General features: G+C 39.0%; 1 long non-coding RNA gene across 2 annotated transcripts in view; it reads right to left on the bottom strand.

Annotated features, from left to right (window-relative positions):
• LOC131759949 (uncharacterized) overlaps positions 1-27,098 on the bottom strand; it is a 60,861-nt gene that overhangs the window by 6,319 nt on the left and 27,444 nt on the right. The window contains exon 4 of one of the 2 annotated variants that reach the window (XR_010841398.1): positions 20,317-20,390. The exons of the other annotated variant lie outside the window; for it this stretch is intronic. This is a non-coding gene — a long non-coding RNA (uncharacterized lncRNA). The remainder of the gene's footprint in view (positions 1-20,316; positions 20,391-27,098) is intronic. 2 annotated transcript variants of the gene reach the window in all.

Raw genomic sequence — 27,098 nt, 5'->3', positions numbered from 1 at the left:
ACTAGAATTTATTAAAGAGGCTAAATTCAGTATTCCACTAAGAAGTCTGTCTGCCAGGCCAATCTTCACAACCCCAATTTGCCTCCTGCTGCTCATTACCTCACCCAGAGAGCTGGAATGCTCCTAATTTGGGGAATGGACTCTCTGTTATGAGAATATTAAATCCTCATTGTAGTATTGTCTTCAGTTTGTTGTGATTTTCAATTGTTGATATTCTTCCCCTTTAATTTAAAATTACTGTTAGTTTAGCTTCCCCTTTTTTGTTTCTTAAGGTTGTTAAGTGTTAGAGAACACGCAGTGACACATATTTGCACCAGCAGCATTTCTGTCCTATAATTTTCTAATAACTAGACTTTAAGATATGTATACATCATGGTTCAACCATGACTCATCCATACCCACATTGCTGAAGCTGATGTAAATATTATCTCTCTAAATTTCATTTTTGCACTCACAGTTCTGTGGTGATGTGTGCGGCTGCCTCTGAAGGGGTGCTGTTTAAACAACTTGCAACACATTCTCAATATAAATGTAATTAAATTACTGGGTTATTATTGATTTACAAGGTGCTATTTATAATACAAAATTATATGAAAGTACATGTTCCCCCATATGGAAATAAATAATGTAAATCCAATTATACCTATGCCTATATTCTTATATGTGGGAACAAGAGAAACAGGGAAGTTTACTGAGGTTTAGGAATAATTTCCACATGCCATACCAGGCGGTAAGGTGATATAGTTGAAGACACAGGCTTTGGAATCAAAATGACTTGAATACATTTTAGCCATGTGACCTAGGGCAAAACATTTCTCTGTCTCAGTTTCCTTGAGTTTAAATGAAGCAAATGCCAACTACCACAGAAAGATATCTTAAAGATTAAATGCATAAAAACAGGCACATAGACCAATGGAACAGAATCAAGAGCACGGAAATAAACCCATGCATGTTTGGTCAACTAATATTTGACAAGGGAGCCAAGAATACTCAACAGGGAAAGGATAGTCTTTTCAAATAAACGGTGCTAGGAAAACTGGATATTCACATGTAAAAGAATGAAATTGGACCCCTATCTTCACACCATTCACAAAAATTAACTAGAAATGGATTTAAAACGTAAATGTAAGACCTTAACCCATAAAACTCCTAGAAAAAGAAAAACACATGTGGACAAAGCTAGTTGGCATTGGTCTTGGCTACAATTTTTTGGATATGACACCAAAACACACAACTGACAAAAGCAAACACAAAGTGGGACATCAGACTAAAAAGTTTCTTCAGCAAAGGAAATGATCAACAAAATGAAAAGGCAAACAGTGGAATGGGAGAAAATATTTGCAAACCATATATCAGATAAGGGGTTAAAATCCAAAATATATAAGGAACTCATACAGCTCAACAGCAAAAAGACTAATAATTTGATTTTAAAAGGGGCAGAGATCTGAACATTTTTCCAAAGAAGACACACAGATGGACAACAGGTATATGAAATGATGCTCAACACTCTAATCATCAGGGAAATGCAAATCAAAGCCACAATGAGATATCACCTCACATGTGTTAGAATGGCTATTATCAAAAAGACAGGAAATAACAAGTGATAGAGAGGATGTCGAGAAAAGGGAACCTTTGTGCACTGATGGTGGAAATGTAAATTGTACAGCCACTTTGGAAAACAGTATGAAGGCTCTTCAAGAAACTAAAAATAAAACTATTATATGATTCAGCACTTCTACTTCTGGTGATATGTCTGAAGGAAATGAAATCACTATCTTGAAGAGAGATCTGCACCCTAATGTTCATCATAGCATTGTTTACAATAGCCAAGACATGGAAACAACCTAAGTGTCTGTCAGTGGATGAATGGATAAAGAAAATGTGACACACACACACACACACACACACACACACACACACACACACATTTTTTTTTAATTCAACCATAAACAGATGGAAATCCTGCCATTTGCAACATGGAGGGACTTGAAGGTATTATACTAAATGAAATAAGTCAGACAGAAAGACAAATACTGCAATATCTCACTTATACGTGGAAAAGTGTATGTTTGGCTTAAAGTATATGTTTTAAGCCAAACATATTTATATGTTTGGCTTAAAAAAAAAAAGCCAAACTCATAGAAACAAAGAGTAGAATGGTGGTTGCCAGGGACTAGGTTGGGGAGAATGAGGAGATGTTGGACAAAGGGTTAAAAAAATAAACTATTTTAAAAAATTAAATGAGGTAATCATAGGCCCCCAAAAAGTAAATGATGTTTATTATTATTTTTCTCTGTGTGGCCGCCTATCAAGTAAAATCATAGACTTCCCATCCCTATTGCTTCTCCAAGATTTCACCAGATACACAAATATTATATTGGCAGGTTGACAACACAATTGGTCATGCAGCTGAGATATATCTTTTCTACAAAATCTAAGTAGAATTCATTCTATTTTTAATAACTGGTCACTCTTGTGGACTTGTTTTTTATCCCAAATTCAGAACTTAAAGGTCCTACTCTTTTCAGCTGGAAGATGCACTATATGCTAGATATAATTGGCAGAGAGTTAACTCTCCGAAGGAGCATTTTTTAAAGAGAAAGCTGTAGCTTCAGGAAAGAAAAAAAGATGGGTGGGTACTGGTTGTAAGAAGTGATGTTGCATAAGAAGAGAGTAACTCTGTTGAGCACCATAATATGGCAATTCAGAGTGAGGGTCATGGAGAATAGAGTGGAGTAGACTATTTACCAGGACTTCGGGGATGGAAGTTAGGGGGAGATATTGCTCAAAGGGGATAAACTTCCAGTGATGAGATCAACAAGTTTGGGGATCTAATGCACAGCATGGTGATTACAGCTAATAATATTCTATCACATACTTGATACAGAGTATATCTCAAATGTTCTCACCACAAAAAAAATGGTAACTATGTTACTAGATGAAGGTGGTAACTAATACTATGGTGGTAATCATTTTGCAATTTATAAATGTATCAAATCAACATATTTTAAACCTTAAAATTATACAGTGTTGGGCTTCCCTGGTGGCGCAGTGGTTGACAGTCCGCCTGCCGATGCAGGGAACACGGGTTCGTGCCCCGGTCCGGGAAGATCCCACGTGCTGCGGAGCGGCTGGGCCCGTGAGCCATGGCCGCTGAGCCTGCACGTCCGGAGCCTGTGCTCCACAACGGGAGAGGCCACAGCAGTGAGAGGCCCGTGTACCGAAAAAAAAAAAAAAAAAAAAAAAATTACACAATGTTATGTGCCAATTATATCTCAATAAAACTGGGGGGAAAGTTGTTGTTTTTTTTTAAAGAGTGAGGGTCAAGCAAGGCCTGCATTTTTCACATGTTGCCTCAGGGAACACTTGCCCAGTGAAGAAGCTCTGGGTAAAGGCACCACCGGCAAAGCAGGAATGAGAGTGACCTGACACCAGGAGGGAGACCTCAAAGAGGCCGCAGCCACAGGAGGCCGGAGTCCTGATCACTGTCGCCTTCCCCAAGGGCATCGACCAGCCCCCTCAGGCCACGCACCAGATGAGTGCCACCCACCTCATGGACCCTGTCCTGCCTTGTGTTGTTGACCCGGTTGCCCGGTTGCCAGAATGAGCTAAAGTCTGAAAATTGCTCAGCAGGACCAGGCATAGCAGAGGCCTCTTCTCTTGTGGTTTCACTTGCCAATGACCACTATCTTGATAATTCTGTGTGACAGACAAAGTCTTGGTGCTCCGGCCTGCTGTGAGGCCTGAGCCTCTGAGGTGGGAGAGCCGAGTTCAGGACATTGGTCCACCAGAGACCTCCTGGCCCCTCGTAATATCAATCGGTGACAGATCTCTCAGAGAAGTCCGTCTCAACACTAAGACCCTGCTCCACTGAACGACCAGCTAGCTCCAATGCTGGACACCCCATGCCAAACAACTAGCAAGACAGGAACACAACGCCACCCATTAGCAGAAAGGCTTTCTAAATTCATAATAAATTCACAGACACCCAAAAACACACCACCGGACACAGTCCTGCCGACCAGAAAGACAAGATCCAACCTCATCCACCAGAACACAGGCACCAGTCCCCTCCACCAGGAAGCCTACACATCCCACTGAACCAACCTTACCCACTGGGGGCAGACACCAAAAACAATGGGAACTACGAACCTTCAGCCTGTGAAAAGCAGATCCCAAACACAGTAAGTTAAGCAAAATGAGAAGACAGAGAAACACATAGCAGATGAAGGACCAAGGTTAAAACCCACCAGACCAGACAAATGAAGAGGAAATAGGCAGTCTACCTGAAAAAGAATTCAGATAATTGAATAATTATAATGATAATAATGACAGTAATGATAGTAAAGATGACCCAAAATCTTGGAAACAGAATGGAGAAAATACAAGAAATGTTTAACAAGGACCTAGAAGAACTAAAGAGCAAACAAACAATGATGAACAACACAATAAATGAAATTAAAAATTCTCTAGAAGGAATCAATAGCAGAATAACTTAGGCAGAAGAACGGATAAGTGACCTGGAAGATAAAATAGTGGAAATAACTACAGCAGAGTAGAATAAAGAAAAAAGAAAGAAAAGAATTGAGGACAGTCTCAGAGACCTCTGGGACAACATTAAATGCACCAAAATTCAAATTATAGGGGTTCCAGAAGAAGAAGAGAAAATTAAAGGGACTGAGGAAATATTTGAAGAGATTATAGCTGAAAACTTCCCTAATATGGGAAAGGAAATAGTTAATCAAGTCCAGGAAGTGCAAAGAACCCATACAGGATAAATCCAAGGAGTAACACGACAAGACACATATTAATCAAACTATCAAACATTAAATACAAAGAAAAAATATTAAAAGCAGCAAGGGAAAAACAACAAATAACATACAAAGGAATTCCCATAAGGTTAACAGGTGAATTTTCAGCAGACAACCTGCGGGCCAGAAGGGTGTGGCAGGATATATATGAAGTGATGAAAGAGAAAAACTTACAACCAAGATTACTCTACCCAGCAAGGATCTCATTCAGATTCAACACAGAAATTAAAACCTTTACAGACAAGCAAAAGCTAAAGGAATTCAGCACCACCAAACCAGCTTTACAACAAATGCTAAAGGAACTTCTCTAGGCAGGAAACACAAAAGAAGGAAAAGACCTACAATAACAAATCCAGAACAATTAAGAAAATGGTAATAGGAACATACATATTGATAATTACCTTAAGTGTAAATGAATTAAATGCTCCAACCAAAAGACATAGACTGGCTGAATGGATACAAAAACAAGACACATATATATGCTGTCTGTAAGAGACCCACTTCAGACCTAGGGACACATACAGACTGAAAGTGAGAGGACGGAAAAAGATATTCCATGCAAATGGAAATCAAAAGAAAGCTTAAGTAGCAATTCTCATATCAGACAAAATAGACTGTAAAATAAAGACTATTGGACTTCCCTGCTGGTGCAATAGTTACGAATCCACCTGCCAATGCAGGGTACACGGGTACAAGCCCTGGTCCAGGGAGATCCCACATGACACAAAGCAACTAAGCCCGTGTGCCACAACTACTGAGCCTGCACTCTAGAGCCCATGAGCCACAATTACTGAGCCCTCGTGCCTAGAGCTTGTGCTCCACAGCAAGAGAAGCAACTGCAATGAGAAGCCCATGCACCACAACGAAGAGTAGCCCCAGTTCATGGAAACTAGAGAAAGACGGCATGCAGCAACGAACACCTAGCACAGCCAAAAATAATAAATAAATAAAATAAATAAATTTATAAATAAATACAAACAAAATAAAGACTATTACAAGAGACAAAGAAGGACACTACATAATAATGATCAAGGGATCAATCCAAGAAGAAGATATAACAATTGTAAATATTTATGCACCCAACAGAGGAGCACCTCAATACCTAAGGCAAACATTAAGAGCCATAAAAGGGGAAATTGACAGTAACACAAAAATAGTAGGGTATTTTAACACCCCATTTTCACCCATGGACAGATCATCCAAAATGAAAATAAATAAGGAAACACAAGCTTTAAATGACACATTAAACAAGGACTTAATTCATATTTATAAGAGATTGTATCCAAAAACAACAGAATACACTTTCTACTTAAGTGCTCATGGAACATTCTCCAGGATAGATCTTATCTTGGGTCACAAAGGAAGCCTTGGTAAATTTAAGAAAATTGAAATCGTATCAAGTATCTTTTCTACCAACACACTATGAGACTATTATCAATTATAGGAAAAAAAACTGCAAAAAATACAAACACATGGAGGCTAAAGAATACACTACTAAATAACCAAGAGACCACAGAGGAAATCAAAAAAACCTAGAGCAAATGACAATGAAAACATGATGACCCAAAACCTATGGGACGCAGCAAAAGCAGGTCTAAGAGGGAAGTTTATAGCAATACAATCCTACCTCAAGAAACAAGAAAAATCTCACATAAACAACATAACCTTACACCTAAAGCAATTAGAGAAAGAAGAACAAAATAAAACCTAAAGTTAGCAGAAGGAAAGAAATCATAAAGATGAGATCAGAAATAAATGAAAAAGAAATGAAGGAAACAAGAGCAAAGATCAATAAAACTAAAAGCTGGTTCTTTCAGAAGATAAAAAAAATTGATCAACAATTAATAAGCCTCAACAAGAAAAAAAGGGAAAACACTCAAATCAACAGAATTTCAAATGAAAAAGGAGAAGTAACAACTGACACTGCAGAAATACAAAGGCTCATGAGAGGTTACTACAAGCAACTGTATGCCAATAAAATGGATGACCTGGAAGAAATGGAAAAATTCTTAGAAAAGCACAACCTTCTAACTGAACCAGGAGAAACAGAAAATATAAACAGACCAATCACAAGCACTGAAATTGAAACTGTCATTAAAAATCTTCCAACAAACAAGCCTAGGATAGATGGCTTCACAGGTGAATTCTATCAAACGTTTAGAGAAGAGCCAACATCCATTCTTCTCAAACTCTTCCAAAACATAGCAGAGGGAGGAACACTCCCAAACTCATTCTACGAGGCCACCATCACCCTGATACCAAAACCAGACAAAGATGTGACAAAAAAAGAAAACTACAGGCCAATATCACTGATGAATACAGATGCAAAAATCCTCAACAAAATAGTAGCAAACAGAATCCAACAGCACATCGAAAGGATCATACACCATGATCAAGTGGGGTTTATCTCAGTAATGCAACGATTCTTCAATATCCACAAATCAATCAATGTGATAAACCATATTAACAAATTGAAGTAAACCATATGATCATCTCAATAGATGCAGAAAAAGCATTTGACAAAATTTGTCACGCATTTATGATAAAAACTCTCCAGAAAGTAGGCACAGAGGGAACTTTCCTCAACATAATAAAGGCCATATATGACAAACCCACAGCCAACATCGTTCTCAATGCTGAAAAACTGAAACCATTGCCAATAAGATCAGGAACAAGACGAGGTTGCCCACTCTCACCACTATTATTCAAAATAGTTTTGGAAGTTTTAGCCACAGCAATCAGAGAAGAAAAAGAAATAAAAGAATCCAAATCAGAAAAGATGAAGTAAAACTGTCACTGTTTGCAGATGACATGATACTAGACACAGGGAATCCTAAAGATGATACCAGAAAACTACCAGAGCGAATCAATGAATTTGGTAAAGTAGCAGGATACAAAATTAATGCACAGAAATCTCTGGCATTCCTATACACTAATGATGAAAAATCTGAAAGAAATCAATGAAACACTCCCATTTACCACTGAAACAAGAAGAATAAAATACCTAGGAATAAACCTACCTAAGGAGGCAAAAGACCTGTATGCAGAAAACTATAAGACACTGATGAAAGAAATTAAAGATGATACAAACAGATGGAAAGATATATCATGTTCTTGGATTGTAAGAATCAAGATTGTGAAAATGACTATACTACCCAAAACAAACTACAGATTCAATGTAATCCTTATCAAACTACCAATGGCATTTTTCTCAGAACTAGAACAAAAAATTGCACAATTTGTATGGAAACACAAGAGACTCCAAAGAGCCAAAGCAATCTTGAGAAAGAAAAATGGAGCTGGAGGAATCAGGCTCCCTGACTTCACACTATACTACAGAGCTATAGTAATCAAGACAGTAAGGTACTGGCACAAAAACAGAAATATAGATCAATGGAACAGGATAGAACGCCCAGAGATAAACCCCCACACATATGGTCACCTTATCTTTGATAAATGAGGCAAGAATATACAATGGAGAAAAGTCAGCCTCTTCAGTAAGTGGTGCTGGGAAAACTGGACATCTACATGTAAAAGAATGAAATTAGAACACTCCCTAACACCATACACAATAATAAACTCAAAATGGATTATAGAACTAAATGTAAGGCCAGACACTATAAAACTCTTAGAGGAAAACATAGGCAGAACACTCTATGAAATAAATCATAGCAAGATCCCTTTTGACCCACCTCCTAGAGAAAGGGAAATAAAAACAAAAATAAACAAATGGGACCTAATGAAACTTAAAAGCTTTTGCACAGCAAAGGATACCATAAACAAGACCAAAAGACAACCCTCCGAATGGGAGAAAATATTTGCAAATGAAGCAACTGACAAAGGATTAATCTCCAAAATATAAAAGCTGCTCATGCAGCTTAATATCAAAAAAACAAACAACCCAATCCAAAAATGGGCAGGAGACCTAAACAGACATTTCTCCAAAGAAGACATACAGATTGCCAACAAACACATGAAAGGATCCTCAACATCACTAATCATTAGAGAAATGCAAATCAAAACTACAATGAGGTATCACCTCACACTGCACTGCTCAGAATGGCCATCATCAAAAAATCTACAAACAATAAATGCTGGAGAGGGTGTGGAGAAAAGGGAACCTTCTTGCACTGTTGGTGGGAATGTAAATTGATACAGCCACTATGGAGAACAGTAAGGAGCTTCCTCAAAAAACTAAAAATAGAACTACCATATGACCCAGCAATCCCACTACTGGGAATATACCCTGAGAAAACCATAATTCAAAAAGAGTCATGTACCCCAATGTTCACTGCAGCACTATTTACAATAGCCAGGACATGGAAGCAACCTAAGTGTCCATCGACAGATGAATGGATAAAGAAGATGTGGCACATATATACAATGGAATATTACTCAGCCATAAAAAGAAATGAAATTGAGTTATTTGTAGTGAGGTGGATGCACCTAGAGCCTGTCATACAGAGTGAAGTAAGTCAGAAAGAGAAAAACAAACACCATATGCTAACACATATATATGGAATCTAAAAAAAAAAATTGGTTCTGAAGAACCTAGGGGCAGGACAGGTATAAAGACGCAGACGTAGAGAATGGACTTGAGGACACAGGGAGTGGGAAGGGTAAGCTGGGACGAAGTGAGAAAGTGGCGTGGACATATATACCCTACCAAATGTAAAATAGCTAGTGGGAAGAAGCCACATAGCACAGGGAGAATAACTCAGTGCTTAGTGACCACCTAGAGGGGTGGGATAGGGAGGATGGGAGGGATGGAAGGGATATGGGGATATGTGTATACGTATAGCTGATTCACTTTCTTATACAGCAGAAACTAACACACCATTGTAAAGCAATTATACTCCAATAAAGATGTTTAAAAAAAGAAAAAATAAAAAGAAATCACATTAATGCCTTTTATTTTATTACACGTTAAAGTGAAAATATTTAGGTTATACTGGGTTAAATCAAGTATATTATTAAATTTTTTAAAAAAAGAGTGACGGTCACAGAGTCAAGTGTCCTGGGTTGGAGTCCAAATATGTAAAATCTAGCCTTCTCTGTGCTCAGTTTTATCACTAGAAAATGGTGATAAAAATATCTAATAGTAATAACTAATACAGTTGACATGAAGACTAAATAATTTAATACAGGGGTTCCCTCGTGGTGCAGTGGTTAAGAATCTGCCTGCTAATGCAGGGGACACAGATTTGAGCCCTGGTCCGGGAAGATCCCACATGCCACAGAGCAACTAAGCCCCTGCGCCACAACTACTGAGCCTGCGCTCTAGAGCCCACAAGCCACAGTAACTGAAGCCCACATGCCTAGAACCCATGCTCCACAACAAGAGAAGCCACTACAATGAGAAGCCTGAGCACCGCAACGAAGCACCTGCTCGCCACAACTAAATAAAGCGCACAAGCGGCAATGAAGACCCAATGCAGCCAAAAATAAAATAAATAAATAAACTTATAAAAGAAAAAAAATCATCCCCTACTTGTGATTTGGTAGGTTTTGTTTTAAAAATAATAATAATAGGGCTTCCCTGGTGGCGCAGTGGTTGGGAGTCCGCCTGCCGATGCGGGGGACGCGGGTTCGTGTCCCGGTCTGGGAGGATCCCGCGTGCCGCGGAGCGGCTGGGCCCGTGGGCCGTGGCCGCTGAGCCTGCGCGTCCGGAGCCTGTGCTCCGCAGCGGGAGAGGCCACAGCAGTGAGAGGCCCGCATACAGAAAAAAAAAAAAAAAAAAAAAAAAAAAAAAAAAAAAAAAATAATAATAATAATTTAATACATGTAAAGTCCAATAGAAGTACCCAGGATATAGTAAACACCCAGTGAATGTTAGCTGTTATTGTTATGCATCAGGTCTGTTCTAGGCACTAGGGCGTAATGAAGTATAAGATAGACAAGGTTATTGCATTAAAGAGCGTAACTTCTAGGCAAGGGATGTGCCAGATTTCTTGTTTGTTCTCCAGATCCACTTTCCACACTTCTCTACTCTGCTCAATGCCTCCAGAGCTGACTGTAAGACCACATGAATGAGTTCCCCTGTCTTCTGGCTTTTAATTGTATGCCCATGCCACCCACATTTTTTCCCAGCAGATTACACATTCAGGGGTTCCCACCATCCCCTGTTCAGGTTTGATAATTCACTAGAATGATACATAGAACTCAGAAAAGTGCTATACGTTCTTTTACAGTTTATTATAAAGGATACAAATGAATAGCCAGATGAGGATACAAATGAATAGTACATAGATCGAGGTCTGGTACATAGGAACCTCTGTGCCCAGTGAGTCAGGCTTTGCCACCCTCCGGAAACATGGATGTGTTCACCAACTCAGAAGCTCTCTCAATCTTGTAGTTTAAGAGTTTTTATAACCCAATCTCCAGTCCCCATCACCATCCAGGAAGTCAGAGAGTGGGGATGAAAGTGGAAATGAAATTGGTTGCTCTTTCAGCCGACCAGCCTCTATTCTAAAGCCATTTAAGGACCTCATTCTGAGTCATCTCATTAGTATAAACTCAAGTGTGGTTGAAAGGGGCTCCTAATGAACAACAAAAGATAATCCTATCACTCAGGAAACTCCCATGATTTTAGGAGCTCTGTGCCAGGAACTGGTAAAAAAGACCAAGTATATATTATACCATAGTCTATATGAAGTTGTATACCCATCCAAATCAGGACTCATTTCTCGTTTATTTTACTGAAACTTTTAAAAACATCTTTCCAAATTTCAGTTAAAAATGATATATTAGGAAAAAATGATACATTAGAGTTTCATCAACTTTTTGAATAAACTCTCTTCATTTTGTTTGTGTCAGGTTTCTCGTCCATGTTTTGAAAATATATTTTAGAATCCTTAAATGTTTCTGTATCTATACTGCAAGATTTGAACAATTTTATAACAGGTAAACTCTCACTACCCTTTGACTCTTTAAAGAAAAAATCCACATTAGTATGTGTGTTTAAACTACCCCAACTGCAAAACAACACAAAAAAGAAACTGTTATAATTCAAACCATTTAATTAATATCCTCATAGAAAACAGAGCATCTACAAAATAAAAACAGGATGTTATGAAAAGGAAAAAATATTGGAAATTAAAAATATAAATGCCAAAATTTTTAACAAAAGAGTTGTAAGATGGAAAAGAAATCTCCCATAAAGATGGGGGGGGAAACCTGTATAAAATGTGAGACAAAAATACGAAGTCTAACATTTGACTAACGGAGATCCAGAAAGAGAACAGAAATGGCAAGGACAAAACTGACAGAGAACTAATAGAAAAGAAATACTTGGAGCTGAAGGACATTAGCCCTCAAGTTGGAAAGTTCACAAAAGTCTAGCACGATGAGGGACTCAAAGTCCATACTTAGACAGATCATTGTGAAATAGCAGGACCACAAGGAAAAAGAAGGGAAAATCAGGTCAACTGCAAAGGATGACCTGGATAACAGAAGACTATTGACAATGCCTTCCAAATTCTGAGGGAATCTGACTACAATTATACAATTTAAATTGAAAAGAGAAAATCACCAAGACAAAAATAACATCCACATGTCCACCATTCAAAATAAATACATGTTAACATTTTTTCATTTTTGCTTCAGAAAATAAGTGAAAACAGAGCACCCCATACTCCAAAGCAACCATTCTCATAAATTAGGTATGTACCTCCTAGTCTACGTTTTCACACCTTTACTACCTGCATGTGTAGCTATAATCAATAGATAGTGAGAGTTGTGTATTTGAAAGGTATATGAATTGAAATCTTATGGTATATCTCCTTCTGCAGTTTGTTTGCCATCTTCTCTGTTCTATCTGCAAGCAATGCACTGCCAGGGGCACATCCAGGCTTCGTGGGGCCTGAAAGTTAGAAAATTGGTGGCAGTGTGTGGAGGCAAGAAGAGGGAGGTCTCTTTAAGAAAAGAATATTAAATTATGAATACAAAATTATATCTGACAGTAAATTTTTATGTAGAGTGAGAAAAGAAATTACAACAAATTACAAGTTTTAAAAAGCTGACACATCTCCATACACTTTTTCCCCTACAGCTTTTAACTGTTTACTTTTTTGATAACCTCTTCATAGGACAATGATCTTATAATTTTCAATAGAGAGAATAGAAAGATAACTCAGTCTTATCTCTATGGTTGATCAAAATTCATTCTCTGTAGCTGATAGTTTAGAAAAGTTTCTTTCTGCCTCACACATCATTATCGATTAGGTCAATTAGGATTATTGTCAACTTTGGGAAAGCCCTGATTTTGCACACTGACATTTTCCTTTTTAATACCAAACTGTTCTTATTTTGTGGTTGCACCATCTTCCATGAGGATACTAATTAGATGATTCTTTTAAATGTTTATTTCATGTTTTGGTCTGTTCCCCTGAGTTATCTCTGCTTCCTTCAGTATTATTATTTTATCTGTTAGTTTATCTTGTCCTTTATGCCTAGTCATCATTGATTGTTTATACGTTCTTGAGAATGAGGAGAGAGGAGAGCTTTCTGTGACTTCTGCATGGGAGGGTGGCTGGGAGGCTGAAAGCTCTGTTTTATAATGAGCAGGCAGAGAACCAGCCATTACACTTGGAAAGTCTAAAATCCAGACACAGGGACTTTCCTGGTGGTCCAATGGTAAAGAATCCACCTTACAATGCAGGGAACACAGGTTTGATCCCTGGTCAGGGAACTAAGATCCCACATGCCTGTGTGCCACAACTACTGAGCTCACATGCCTCAACTAGAGAGCCCACATGCCCTGGAGCCTGTGCGCCACAACTAGAGAAGAGAAAACCCACACGCCACAACTAGAGAGAAGCCTGCATGCTGCAACGAATGATCCCTCATGCCTCAACGAATATCCCGCGAGCCACAACTAAGATCCGATGCAGCCAAAAATAAAAATAAAATAAATAAATAAAACCCAGACACAGAGGATAATCCTAAGTAAGATCCTCCCAGATCAGGGTTCAAATCTGTGTCCCCTGCATTGGCAGGTGGATTCTTAACCACCGTGCCACCAGGGAAGTCCTAAGATTCCCTGCTTTAATCAACTTTTTTGATCAGTTGACCAACTTCTAGTTAGATAAAGGCCTCCTACTATACTATAACTAGCCACAATTCATTGAGTACCTGTGTCAGCACTCTTACATGCTTTTCATTATTTCTATTCCTTTCATAATTCTTGCAAGGTAGGCACTTGTATCTGCATGTTATAAACAAACTGAGGCTCCCAGAGGCTGATTGCCTCACTCAAGACAACTCTGCACGTTAAATAATGGAATAAGTATTTGAGTATTAGTCATTTCCACTGGAAGACTAAGAGGAGACCGTGTGCAGGGTCAGACCAGTGGGCTATCCAGACTAGAGCCTTTGTGATGATAGCACAAAGAAAGTGCTGAACAAAGGCCTACTTGCAATTCCTTAGCTCTTAGGTTAGCTGTGTGCCCACCACATTCCTACCTACTCATATTCACTTATTAGAAACTAACATTTATTAAGTATTGACTATAAGCCAAGTACTGTGCTGAACACTTGACACTTCATCTCATCTGTTTCTTGTTACCGCCTATGAAATGAGAATCACTACCCCCATTTATCTGATGAAGAAATTGATACTCAGAGTTATTGTGTAAGTTTCCTGAGGTCAAAGAGCCATGATTTGAACCCAACTTGAAGAAATTCCAGAGCCTCCTCCTGTATTGGGTGAAGTGACAACATGTCTGCAACTCTCAAAAAGCTCAGGAAAAAAAAAGATAACGAATGGGCTTCCCTGGTAGTGCAGTGGTTGAGAGTCTGCCTGCCGATGCAGGGGACACGGGTTCGTGCCCCGGTCCGGGAAGATCCCACATGCTGTGGAGCAGCTAGGCCCATGAGCCATGGCCACTGAGCCTGTGCGTCTGGAGCCTGTGCTCCACAACGGGAGAGGCCACAGCAGTGAGAGGCCCGCGTACTGCAAAAAAAGAAAAAAAAAAAATTCTTGAAAATATTTAATGTGTTAAGGCAGGAATGCACCTAACGCAGGGCTGGGCACATAAGAAGCATTCAGTGAATGGTGGCCATCATTATTGATTATTCTCCAGGATAACTCCAACATTGACCTTTAGGTATCATGAAGCTCTAGAATGTTGTGGTTAAACGCCAAGCTAGTTGGGTTTGAATCGCAGATCTTCTGTTTCTGAAGTGGGTAAACTTTGGCAATTTCCTTAACCTCTCTGTACCTGATTTTCCCTATCTCTAAAATGGAAAAAGTAACAGAACCTATATCAAAGGGTTATTGTAAAAATTAAATAAGTTAGTATATATAAAATGTTTAGAATAGTGCTCGGAACATATTAAGCACTATGTAAGTGTCATCTATTATATTAGTACTGTATCATAACTGTCTCTTTAACTGTAGACACCTTGAAATAATAATTGTCTTTTTTTTCCCCTGTATTTCCAGGGTGTCAAAGTGACTGCAACACCTTAATAAATGTTAATGGAATGAATGAATTATCTCACATGCCATGCTAATTAAGACTTTCCCTGGAAATGACACTAACCCAATTCAAACTAACTAAGGGAGAAAAAAAAGACAATTTGCTCATATTTAAATTATCCAGGAGTTAATCTTGCTTCTAGCACAGTTAGAACCAAAGGGTCAAATGGTTTAAGGATGACTTTCTTTTCAACTGTTTCCAGTGTTTCGGTTTTGTTGGCTCTCTCCATGTGAAGGGCATTGTAGCCATCAGCAACCCAAGCTTCACAGCCAGCCACTTTATCAACTCAATGCTTTTTCTCCAAAAGATCTGGCTGAAAAATTATGGCTAGAATTTAATGTGCCCAGCTAGAGTTATGTGCCCATCCACGTATTAACTTCTGTGTTCAAGGAAATGGGGTAATCCGACTGGCTAAGCCAGCTCACCCCATGTAGAAGAGAAGGGGCAGACCTATGCAAACAGATTTCCTCAGAGTAGAGTATTCTATTATAAGGAGGAGGGAAAAGGGATGCTGGGCAGGCAAAAATGCCAGATGCCCTGACATAGGCCAAAAGATGGTGCTCAACCTCATTAGTCCTAGACCACTCCAGACAATAAGAATCTGCCCAGAATTCTTTTTTAAAAAATGGAATTCCCTGGTGGTCCAGTGGTTAGGACGCTGCACTTCCACTGCTGAGGGTACACATCCTATCCCTGGTCAGGGATCCTACAAGCAATGTCATGTGGTCAAATTTTTTAAAAAAGAAAGAAAAAAAAAAAAGAATCTGCCCAGTTTTAATAGGTCTTTTAAGAAAAATATCTTAATATTTCTAAGTAATTATTCACAGATTTCAACCTCTTCACGTGAGGCTCTTCCTCAAATCCAATCTAATCTAAATTCCTTGAGTTTCTAGTCAAAGTATTTTTCTTCTTGTTTGTAAAAGTTAAAAAATACAGCTAAGCAAATGCTTTATAATCTAGTCTGAAGATGTTTTTGAGTAGGAATTATTTTGTAGCCAATCAGGACCCCATGAGGCCTTCCCAGAACAGGACCACCCCATCCCCCCAGACATCCTCTCCCTGCCTCTTGTCCATAGAAAAACTTTAGCCTCCTTCCCTAAGTTTCAAAGAATAAATTTAATCAGAGAAGTGACAAAATGCAGAAAGAAAGGAAAACAGTCAAGTAAGACAAAATAATAATAGTTTAGCCATTAAACAAAGTCAAGGACTTTTAATTCCTTTTAGTTCCTCCTAAAGGGCTATAGATAATATTCTGAGCCATGTCCTCTGAGCTGTTTTGCAGATACTGAAACCCCCACCAGGTGGAAGAAGTTAACTGGATGCTGCCCACAAGCATGTAGACCCCAGACCAGTTGGAACCAAAACATTGATGATGTTGATTCCAAATTACCTTACCACCAACCAATCAGAAGAATGTCCACGAGCTGATCATACACCCCACAGCTCTCTTCCCTCACCCTGTCTTTAAAAATCTTTCCCTGAACACAAGAGGGAGGAGATATGGGGATATATGTATATGTATAGCTGATTCACTTTGTTGTACAGCAGAAACTAACACACCATTGTAAAGCAATTATACTCCAATAAATATGTTAAAAAAAAATCTTTCCCTGAAAGCCATTGGGGAGTTTGGGTCTTTTAAGCACTAGTTGCCTGGACTCCTTGCTTGCCCCTGCAATAAATGCTGCCCTTTCCTTCACTACAACCTGGTGTTAGTAGATTGACTTTACTGCATGCAGACGAGTGGACCCAAGTTTGGTTTGGTAACAATTTCATCAATATGGTGCTATCTGGAGTAGTATGGCAAGCAGAGTCCAGAGAAAAAGAAATCTGTGATCAATTTGTGATGTCTGCCTGCCTCAGGTTCTGGAATGGAGAGGGGCTACACACTTGGCTGAATTTGCATCCCTGAGTTTTGTAATCCTTCATCAAAAAAAAAAAAAAAAATTCTTCTTCCTTCACCCAGCACCCTTACTCAAACAGGGCAGGCATGGAGGAAATGTCAGGAAAAGTGGGATATGGGCAACATGCTTGTTAAATTCTTCCAAGTTCCAATTTCAATCTTGCGATCTACTTACAGGACTAAAAGTTATTCCTCAGTGAATCAGCAAAGGCACTCAGTGTGATTAGCAGTTTTTGGATGCAAAAGAACATTGCAAACTGCTCTGTACTCTGCTTGGCTGTGCTGAGGTGCCACTTCAGGTGTTAGCAAAAAAAGAGAGGTGAGAGAGAAAATACTCTTACACCCACCAACAGCCCCTCCTTTGGCCATGATCACATCATCCAAGGTGTGATCACTGACATCAGGTTGTTTTACCACATAGTGTGAGCTGACAACTAAAGAACAGCAAGTTAGTCTGTATTACAAAAACTTTCCCCATTTATTTGCTCCATTGACTTTCAAGGGTTAAGCTGAATTATCCTCCAGAAGATTTCTATTTTGCCTGTTCCCACTACCTTTTCTTAATACAAAAAATTTCAAATAAATAAAATTGGAAAGAATATTATAAAAAATACCCATCATTCAGATTCAACAACTATTAGGATTTTTCCACACTTGCTTTATCTATCCTCCTCCTTTTTCTGTGGAAGTATTTTAAAGCAAATCCCAACCCTCAGGACTTCCCTGGTGGTCCAGTGGTTAAGAATCTGTCTTCCAATGCAGGGGGTGTGGGTTTGATCCCTGGTTGGGGAACTAAGATCCCACATGCCGTAGGGCAAATAAGCCTGTGCACTCTAGAGCCCATGCACGACGACTAGAGAGCCCGCGTGCTACAACAACTGAGCCCACGTGCTCTGGAGCCCATGCACCACAACTAGAGAGCCTGTGTGCCACAACTAGAGAGCCCACATGTCACAACTAGAGAGCTCGCACACCGCAATGAAGAGCCTGTGTGCCGCAACTAAGACCCAACGCAGCCAAATAAATTAATTAATTAACTTAAAAAAAATCCCAGTCCTCACGTTATTTCTTCTCTAGATACATCACTTCACATCTCTAAAATATATGAAAGGATTGGTTCAAGATGGCAGAGTAGAAGGACATGCACTCACTTCCTCTTGTGAGAGCACCAGAATCACAACTAACGGCTGAACAATCATTGACAGGAAGACACTGGAACTCACTAAAATAGACACCCCACATTCAAAGACAAAGGAGAAGCCACAGGGAGAAGGTAGGAGGGGCACAATCACAATAAAATCAAATCCCATAACCACTGGGTGGGTGACTCACAAACTGGAGAACAATTATGCCACATTAGTCCACCCACTGGAGTGAAGGTTCTGAGCCCCACATCAGGCTTCCCAACATGGGAGTCCGGCAATGGGAGGAGGAATTCCCAGAGAATCAGACTTTGAAGGTTAGCAGGATTTGATTGCAGGACTTCGACAGGACAGGGGCAAACAGAGACTCCACTCGGGGAGGGCACACACAAAGTAATGTGCACATGAGGACCCAGGGGGAAGGAGCAGTGACCCCATAGGAGACTGAACCAGACCTACCTCTTAGTGTTGGAGGGACTCCTGCAGAGGTGGAGGGTGGCTGTGGCTCACCGGGGAAGGACACTGGCAGCAGAAGTTCTGGGAAGTACTCCTTGGTGTGAGCCCTCCCGGAGTCGGCCATTAGTGCCACCAAAGAGCCTGTAGGCTCCAGTGCTGGGTCACCTCAGGCCAAACAACCAACAGGGAGGGAACTCAGCCCCACCCATCAGCAGACAAGCAGATTAAAGTTTTACTGAGCTCTGCCCACCAGAGCAACTCCCAGCTCTACCCACCACAAGTCCTCCTATCAGGAAGCTTGCACAAACCTCTTAGATAGCCTCATCCACCAGAGGGCAGACAGCAGAAGCAAGAAGAACTACAATCCTATAGCCTGTGAAACGAAAACCACATTCACAGAAAGACAGACAAAAGGAAAAGGCAGAGGAATGTGTACCAGATGAAGGAACAAGATAAAACCCCAGAAAAACAACTAAATGAAGTGGAGATAGGCAACCTTCCAGAAAAAGAATTCAGAATAATGATAGTGAAGATGATCCAGGACCTCGGAAAAAGAATGGAGGCAAAGACTGAGAAGATGAAAGAAATGTTTAACAAAGACCAAGAAGAATTAAAGAAAAAGCACCTAGAAGAATTAACGAACAAACAAACAGAGATGAATAATACAATAACTAAAAAGAAAAATGCACTAAAAGGAATCAATAGCAGAATAACTGAGGCATAGAATGGATAAGTGACAGAATGGTGGAATTCACTGCTGCAGAACAGAATAAAGAAAAAAAGAATGAAAAGAAATGGAGACAGCCTAAGAGAGAGCTGGGACAACATTAAACACACCAACATTCACATTGTAGGGGTCCCAGAAGGAGAAGAGAGAGAAAGGACCAGAGAAAATATTTGAAGAGATTATAGTCGAAAACTTCCCTAACATGGGAAAGGAAATAGCCACCCAAGTCCAGGAAGCGTAGAGAGTCCCAGGCAGGATAAACCCAAGGAGAAACATGCCGAGACACATAGTAATCAAACTGACAAAAATTAAAGACAAAGAAAAATTATTAAAAGCAACAAGGGAGGACTTCCCTGGTGGCCCAGTGGTTAAGAGTCAGCTTGCCAATGCAGGGGACATGGGTTTGAGCCCCAGTCTGGATATGTTTTTAAACAAGTTCTTATCTTTTAGAGATACATACAAAAAGATCTGATGTCTTGGATTTACTTCAAAATAATGCCGTGGTAGGGAAGAGGAAAGGATATAAATGAGACAAGATTGGCTGTAAGTTGTTACTTGTTGACGTTGGGTGGTGAGTATATGAGGGTTTCTTATACTACCCTTTCTATTTTTACATACATTAATATTTGGATTTTTCCATAATAAAGTGAAAAAAAATGGAGATTAAAAAAACATAGTGGCAATGACGCAACAGGGGGAATTGTTAAATATTCCCAGTTAGGTAATGAAGCTCCAGTTTCTTGGAGTGGCATAACTGGGTCAGATCATGGCCTCACCTAAGCTGACTGCAACTTACCAGTGTCCATGGAATTTCAAAAACAGCAAATCTTTACTGAGAGACTTCTGTATGTCAGGTCCAATGTCCTTCCACTGTGAAGCAGAAAAAGACGTGCAAAGTACCATTTACAAAAATAGTATAATGAAATCATTGCTCCCACAAAAAGTCCATAAGAGTCATCTAAAATAACATATGTCATTTGTGGAATTTTTTGTTGTTGTTCGGTATGCAGGCCTCTCACTGTTGTGGCCTCTCCCGCTGCGGAGCACAGACTCCGGACGCGCAGGCTCAGCGGCCATGGCTCACGGGCCCAGCTGCTCCGCGGCATGTGGGATCTTCCCGGACCGGGGCATGAACCCGTGTCCCCTGCATCGGCAGGCGGACTCTCAACCACTGCGCCACCAGGGAAGCCCCTAGACAGCTTTGTTTTTTCTTTTTTCTTTTTTTAACTTTTGGCTGCACTGTGGCATGTGGGATCATAGTTCCCTGACCAGGGATCGAACCCCTGCCCCCTGCACTGGAAGATGGAGTCTTAATAACTGGACTGCCAGGGAAGTCCCCTAGACTGCCATCTTAACACTCCCCCCACCGAATGAGGCACTACTCTTATTATATACTAAATTCTTTTATGTACTTGGATATATTTCTGAGCTATTTTTTTTACGTAGAACAGTAATATTTTAATTACTCTATCTTGCTGACTTATTTTAATATCTGATAGGAAAAGGCCTTTTCACTACTATTCTTCCTAAAGATGTGCTTGCTTTCTTCATTTGTTGATTTTTCTAAATAAACTAAAAAATAGATTTATTTCACATTCTAAAAAACTTCCAGGTGTTTTTGTTGGGATTTTGTTAAATTTATAGGCTTAGCTTGAGGAAAATTAATATCTTTATAATATTAAATCTTCCAGTACAGTAATGTAGAATGTCTCTCCCTTTATTCAAATCTCTTTTCAGATTCCATGGCAAAGTTTTGAGATTGGCACATTTATCTTTAAGTTTATTACTCGGTACTTTGATTTTATTTTTGATTGCCATGATATGGACTCTTTTTTTTCATTATCTTAACTAACTGTTGTTGATACATAAGGAAACTATTAATTTTTAAATATTTCTGTCATAATTGCCAATCTTTCTGAACTCTCCCACTAGTTCTAATAGTTTTTTAAGCAACCTTACAATCTTTAAATAATGATATTTTTGTCTCTTCCTGTCAGATATTTATACCTCCTTCACTTCTTTTTCTCATTATTGCATTGATTAGCACTTCTAGGAAAATTTTAAGTAATGATAATGACACAAATTATTAACTTTAATGAAAATGATTCTAATGTTTAACTGCTAAATAGAATACTGGCTGTTGGTTTGAGATCAATATTCATTAACATATTAATTAAGATTTGCTTAAATCAAAAATATATGGTGATTTTTATCAAAATATTTTGGCATTCTGTTAAAATGATCATATGATTTTTTCTCCCACATGCTGCAGAACAACTAAGCCCATGTGCTGCAACTACTGAGCCTGCACTCTAGAGCCTACAAGCCACAACTACTGAGCCAATGTGCCACAACTACTGAAGCCCGCATGCCTAGAGCCCTTGCTCTGCAACATGAGAAGCCACTGCAATGAAGAAAAGCCCACACTCAACACAACTAGAGAAAGCCTGTGCACAGCAACAAAGACCCAACGCAGCCAAAAATAAATAAATAAACTTATTTTTTTAAAAAATATTATAGTGCTGATTATTTCTGAGGGGGTGGGTAGATACAAATTTAGGAAGGTAAAAGTGAAGAAGAAGCTAGTCAACCAATGCAGCCAAAAATAAATAAATAAATAAATTTATATTTTTAAAAAGACTAAAGTGCTGATTATTTCGGGGGGGTAGGTACATATTTAGGAAGGTAAAAGTGAAGAAGAAGCTAGTCAACCAATGCATGTCCTAAGTGTCCATCAACAGATAAATGGATAAAGAACATGTGGCACATATATACAATGGAATATTACTCAGCCATAAAAAGAAATGAAATTGAGTTATTTGTAGTGAGGTGGATGGACCTAGAGTCTGTCATACAGAGTGAAGTAAGTCAGAAAGACAAAAACAAATACTGTATGCTAACACATATATAGAGAATCTAAAAAAAAAAAATGGTTCTGACAAACCTAGGGGCAGGACAGGAATAAAGATGCAGATGGACACTTAGGTTGCTTCCATATCCTGGATATTGTAAATAGTGCTGCAATGAACATTGTGGTACATGACTCTTTTTGAATTATGGTTTTCTCAGGGTATATGTCCAGTAGTGGGATTTCTGGGTCCTATGGTAGTTCTATTTTTAGTTTTTTAAGGAAGATCCATACTGTTCTCCATAGTGGCTGTATCCATTTACACTCCCACCAACAGTGCAAGAGAGTTCCCTTCTCTCCACACCTCTCCAGCATTTATTGTTTGTAGATTTTTCAATGATGGCCATTCTGACCTGTGTGAGGTGATATCTCATCATACTTTTGATTAGCATTTCACTAATTATTAGTGATGTTGAGCATCCTTTCATGTATTTGCTGGCAATCTGTACATCTTCTTTGGAGAAATGTCTATTTAGGTCTTCTGCCCATTTTTGGAGGTTGTGTTTCCTTAATTTCTCTTTCAGATTTTTCATCAGTAGTATAGGAATGCAAGAGATTTCTGTGCATTAATCTTGTACGCTGCTACTTTACCAAATTCACTGATTAGCTCTAGTAGTTTTCTGGTAGCATCTTTAGGATTCTATACGTATAGTATCATGTCATCTGCAAACAGTGACAGTTTTACTTCTTTTCTGATTTGGATTCCTTTTATTTCTTTTTCTTCTCTGATTGCTGTGGCTAAAACTTCCAAAACTATGTTGAATAATAGTGGTGAGAGTGGGCACCCTGTCTTGTTCCTGATCTTATTGGCAATGGTTTCAGTTTTTCACCATTGAGAATGTTGTTGGCTGTGGGTTTGTCATGTATGGCCTTTATTATGTTGAGGTAGGTTTCCTCTGTGCCTACATTCTGGAGAGTTTTTACCATAAATGGGTGTTGAATTTTGTCAAAATCTTTTTCTGCATCTATTGAGATGATCATATGGTTTTTATCCTTTAATTTATTAATATGGTTTATCACATTGATTTGTGTATATTGAAGAATCCTTGCATTCCTGGGATAAACCCTACTTGATCATGGTGTATGATCCTTTTGATGTGCTGTTGGATTCTGTTTGCTCGTATTTTGCTGAGGATTTTTGCATCTGTGTTCATCAGTGATACTGGCCTGTAGTTTTCTTTTTTTGTCACATTTTTGTCTGGTTTTGGTATCAGGGTGATGGTGGCCTCGTAGAATGAGTTTGGGAGTGTTCATCCCTCTGCTATATTTTGAAAGAGTTTGAGAAGAATGGGTGTTAGCTCTTCTCTAAATGTTGATGGAATTCTCCTGTGAAGCCATCTGGTCCTGGGCTTTTGTTTGTTGGAAGATTTTTAATGACAGTTTCAATTTCAGTGCTTGTGATTGGTCTGTTTATATTTTCTATTTCTTCCTGGTTCAGTCTTGGAAGTTTGTGTTTTTCTAAGAATTTGTCCATTTCTTCCAGGTTGTCCATTTTATTGGCATATAGTTGCTTGTAGTAATCTCTCATGATCCTTTGTATTTCTGCAGTGTCAGTTGTTACTTCTCCTTTTTCATTTCTAATTCAGTTGATCTGAGTCTTCTCCCTGTTTTTTTGGATGAGTCTGGCTAATGGTTTAGCAATTTTGTTTGTCTTCTCAAAGAACCAGCTTTTAGTTTTATTGATCTTGCTACTGTTTCCTTCATTTCTTTTCCATTTATTTCTGATCCCATCTTTATGATTTCTTTCCTTCTGCTAACGTTGGGGGCTTTTTGTTCTTCTTTCTCTAATTGCTTTAAGTGTAAGGTTAGGTTGTTTATTTGAGATGTTTCTTCTTTCTTGAGGTAGGACTGTATTGCTATAAACTTCCCTCTTAGAACTGCTTTTGCTGCATTCCATAGGTTTTGGGTCATCATGTTTTCATTGTCATTTGTTTCTAGGTATTTTTTGAATTCCTCTTTGATTTCTTCAGTGATCACTTGGTTATTTAGTACTGTATTCTTTAGCCTCCATGTGTTTCTATTTTTTACAGTTTTTTTTTCCTGGAATTGATATCTAGTCTCATAGTGTTGTGGTCAGAAAAGATGCTTGATACGATTTCAATTTTCTTAAATTTACCAAGGCTTGATTTGTGACCCAAGATATGATCTATCCTGGAGAATGTTCCATGAGCACTTGAGAAGAAAGTGTATTCTGTTCTTTTTGGATGGAATGGCCATTAATATCAATTAAGTCCATCTTGTTTAATGTGTCATTTAAAGCTTGTGTTTCCTTTTGTATTTTCATTTTGGATGATCTGTCCATTGATGAAAGTGGGGTGTTAAAGTCCCCTAGTATGATTGTGTTATTGTCAATTTCACCTTTTATGGCTGTTAGCATTTGCCTTATGTATTGAGGTACTCCTATGTTGGATGCATAAATATTTACAACAGTTATATCTTCTTCTTGGATTGCTCCCTTGATCATTATGTACTGTCTTTCTTTGTCTCTTGTAATACTCTCTATTTTAAAGTCTATTTTGTCCGATATGAGTATTGCTACTCCAGCTTTCTTTTGATTTCCATTTGCATGGAATATCTTTTTCCATCCTCTCACTTTCAGTCTGTATGTGTCCCTAGGTCTGAAGTGGGTCTCTTGTAGACAGCATATATATGGGTCTTATTTTTGTATCCATTCAGCCAGTCTGTGTCTTTTGGTGGGAGCATTTAATCCATTTACATTTAAGGTAATTATCAATATATATGTTCCTATTACCATTTTCTTAATTGTTTTGGGTTTGTTATTGTAGGTCTTTTCCTTCTTTTGTGTTTCCTGCCTAGAGAAGTTCCTTTAGCATTTGTTGTAAAGCTGGTTTGGTGGTGCTGAATTCCTTTAGCTTTTGCTTGTCTGTAAAGGTTTTAATTTCTGTGTCAAATCTGAATGAGATCCTTGCTGGGTAGAGTAATCTTGGTTGTAGGTTTTTCCCTTCCATCACTTTAAATATATCATGCCACTCCCTTCTGGCTTGCAGATTTTCTGCTGAAAGATCAGCTGTTAACCTTATGGGGATTCCTTTGTATGTTATTTGTTGCTTTTCCATTGTTGCTTTTAATAATTTTTCTCTGTATTTAATTTTTGATATCTTGATTAGTGTCTTGGCATGTTTCTCCTTGGATTTATCCTGTATGGGACTCTCTGTGCTTCCTGGACTTGATTGACTATTTCCTTTCCCATATTAGGGAAGTTTTCAACTATAATCTTTTCAAATATTTTCTCAGACCCTTTCTTTTCCTCTTCTTCTGGGACCCCTATAATGTGAATGTTGGTGCATTTAATGTTGCCCCAGCAGTCTCTGAGACTGTCCTCAATTCTTATCATTCTTTTTTCTTTATTCTCCTCTGTGGTAGTTATTTCCACTATCTTATCTTCCAGGTCAGTTATCCGTTCTTCTGCCTCTGTTATTATGCTATTGATTCCTTCCAGAGAATTTTTAATTTCATTTATTGTGTTTTTCATCATTGTTTATTTGCTCTTTAGTTCTTCTAGGTCCTTGTTAAACATTTCTTGTATTTTCTCCATTTATTTCCAAGATTTTGTATCATCTTTACTATCGTTACTCTGAGTTCTTTTTCAGGTAGACTGCCTATTTACTCTTCATTTGTTTGGTCTGGTGGCTTTTTACCTTGCTCCTTCATCTGCTGTGTGTTTCTCTGTCTTCTCATTTTGCTTAACTTACTGTGTTTGGGTCTCCTTTTCACAAGCTGCAAGTTCATAGTTCTCATTGTTTTTGGTGTCTGCCCCCAGTGGGTGATGTTTGTTCAGTGGCATGTGTAGGCTTCTGGTGGAGGGACTGGTGCCTGTGTTCTGGTGGGTGGGGCTAGATATTGCCTTTCTGGTGGGCAGGGCCATGTTTGGTGGTGTGTTTTGGGGTGTCTGTGAACTTATTATGATTTTAGGCAGCCTCTCTGCTAATGGGTGGGGTTGTGTTCCTATCTTGCTATTTGTTTGGCATGGGGTATCCAGCACTGGAGCTTGCTGACCATTGGGTGGAGCTGGGTCTTAGCATTGAGACGGAGATCTCTGGGAGAGCTCTTGCCAATTGATATTATGTGGGGCTGGGAGGTCTCTGGTGGACCAGTGTCCTGAACTCAGCTCTCCCACCTCAGAGTCTCAGGCCTGACATCAGGCCAGAGCACCAAGACCCTTTCAGCCATACAGCTCAGAAGAAAATTGAGTAAAAGGAAAGAAAAGACATTTTTAAATAATAAGCAACAAAAATATTAAAATAAAAATAATCATAAAAAAAGAAGAGAGCAACGAAACCAATAAACAAATCCACCAATGATAACAAGTGCTAAAAACTATACTAAGATAAACATAAAAATCAGAAACATGTCAGTTGCAGACAGCAAACCCCAAGTCTACAGTTGCCCCCAAAGTCCACCACCTCAGTTTTGGGATGATTCATTGTCTATTCAGGTATTCCACAGATGCAGGGTACATCAAGTTGATTGTGGGGATTTAATCCGCTGCTTCTGAGGCTGCTGGGAGAAATTTCTCTTTCTCTTCTTTGTTTGCACAGCTCCTGGGGTTCAGCTTTGGTTTAGGCCCCACCTCTGTGTGTAGGTTGCCCTCAGGCATCTGTTCCCACCCAGACAGGATGGGGTTAAAGCAGTGGCTGATTAGGGGGCTC

Source organism: Kogia breviceps, chromosome 7 (assembly GCF_026419965.1).
Source record: "Kogia breviceps isolate mKogBre1 chromosome 7, mKogBre1 haplotype 1, whole genome shotgun sequence".
Classification (NCBI taxonomy): domain Eukaryota; kingdom Metazoa; phylum Chordata; class Mammalia; order Artiodactyla; family Physeteridae; genus Kogia; species Kogia breviceps.
Note: the sequence above shows the minus strand (reverse complement) of the source record. Positions and strands in the feature narration are given on the sequence as shown.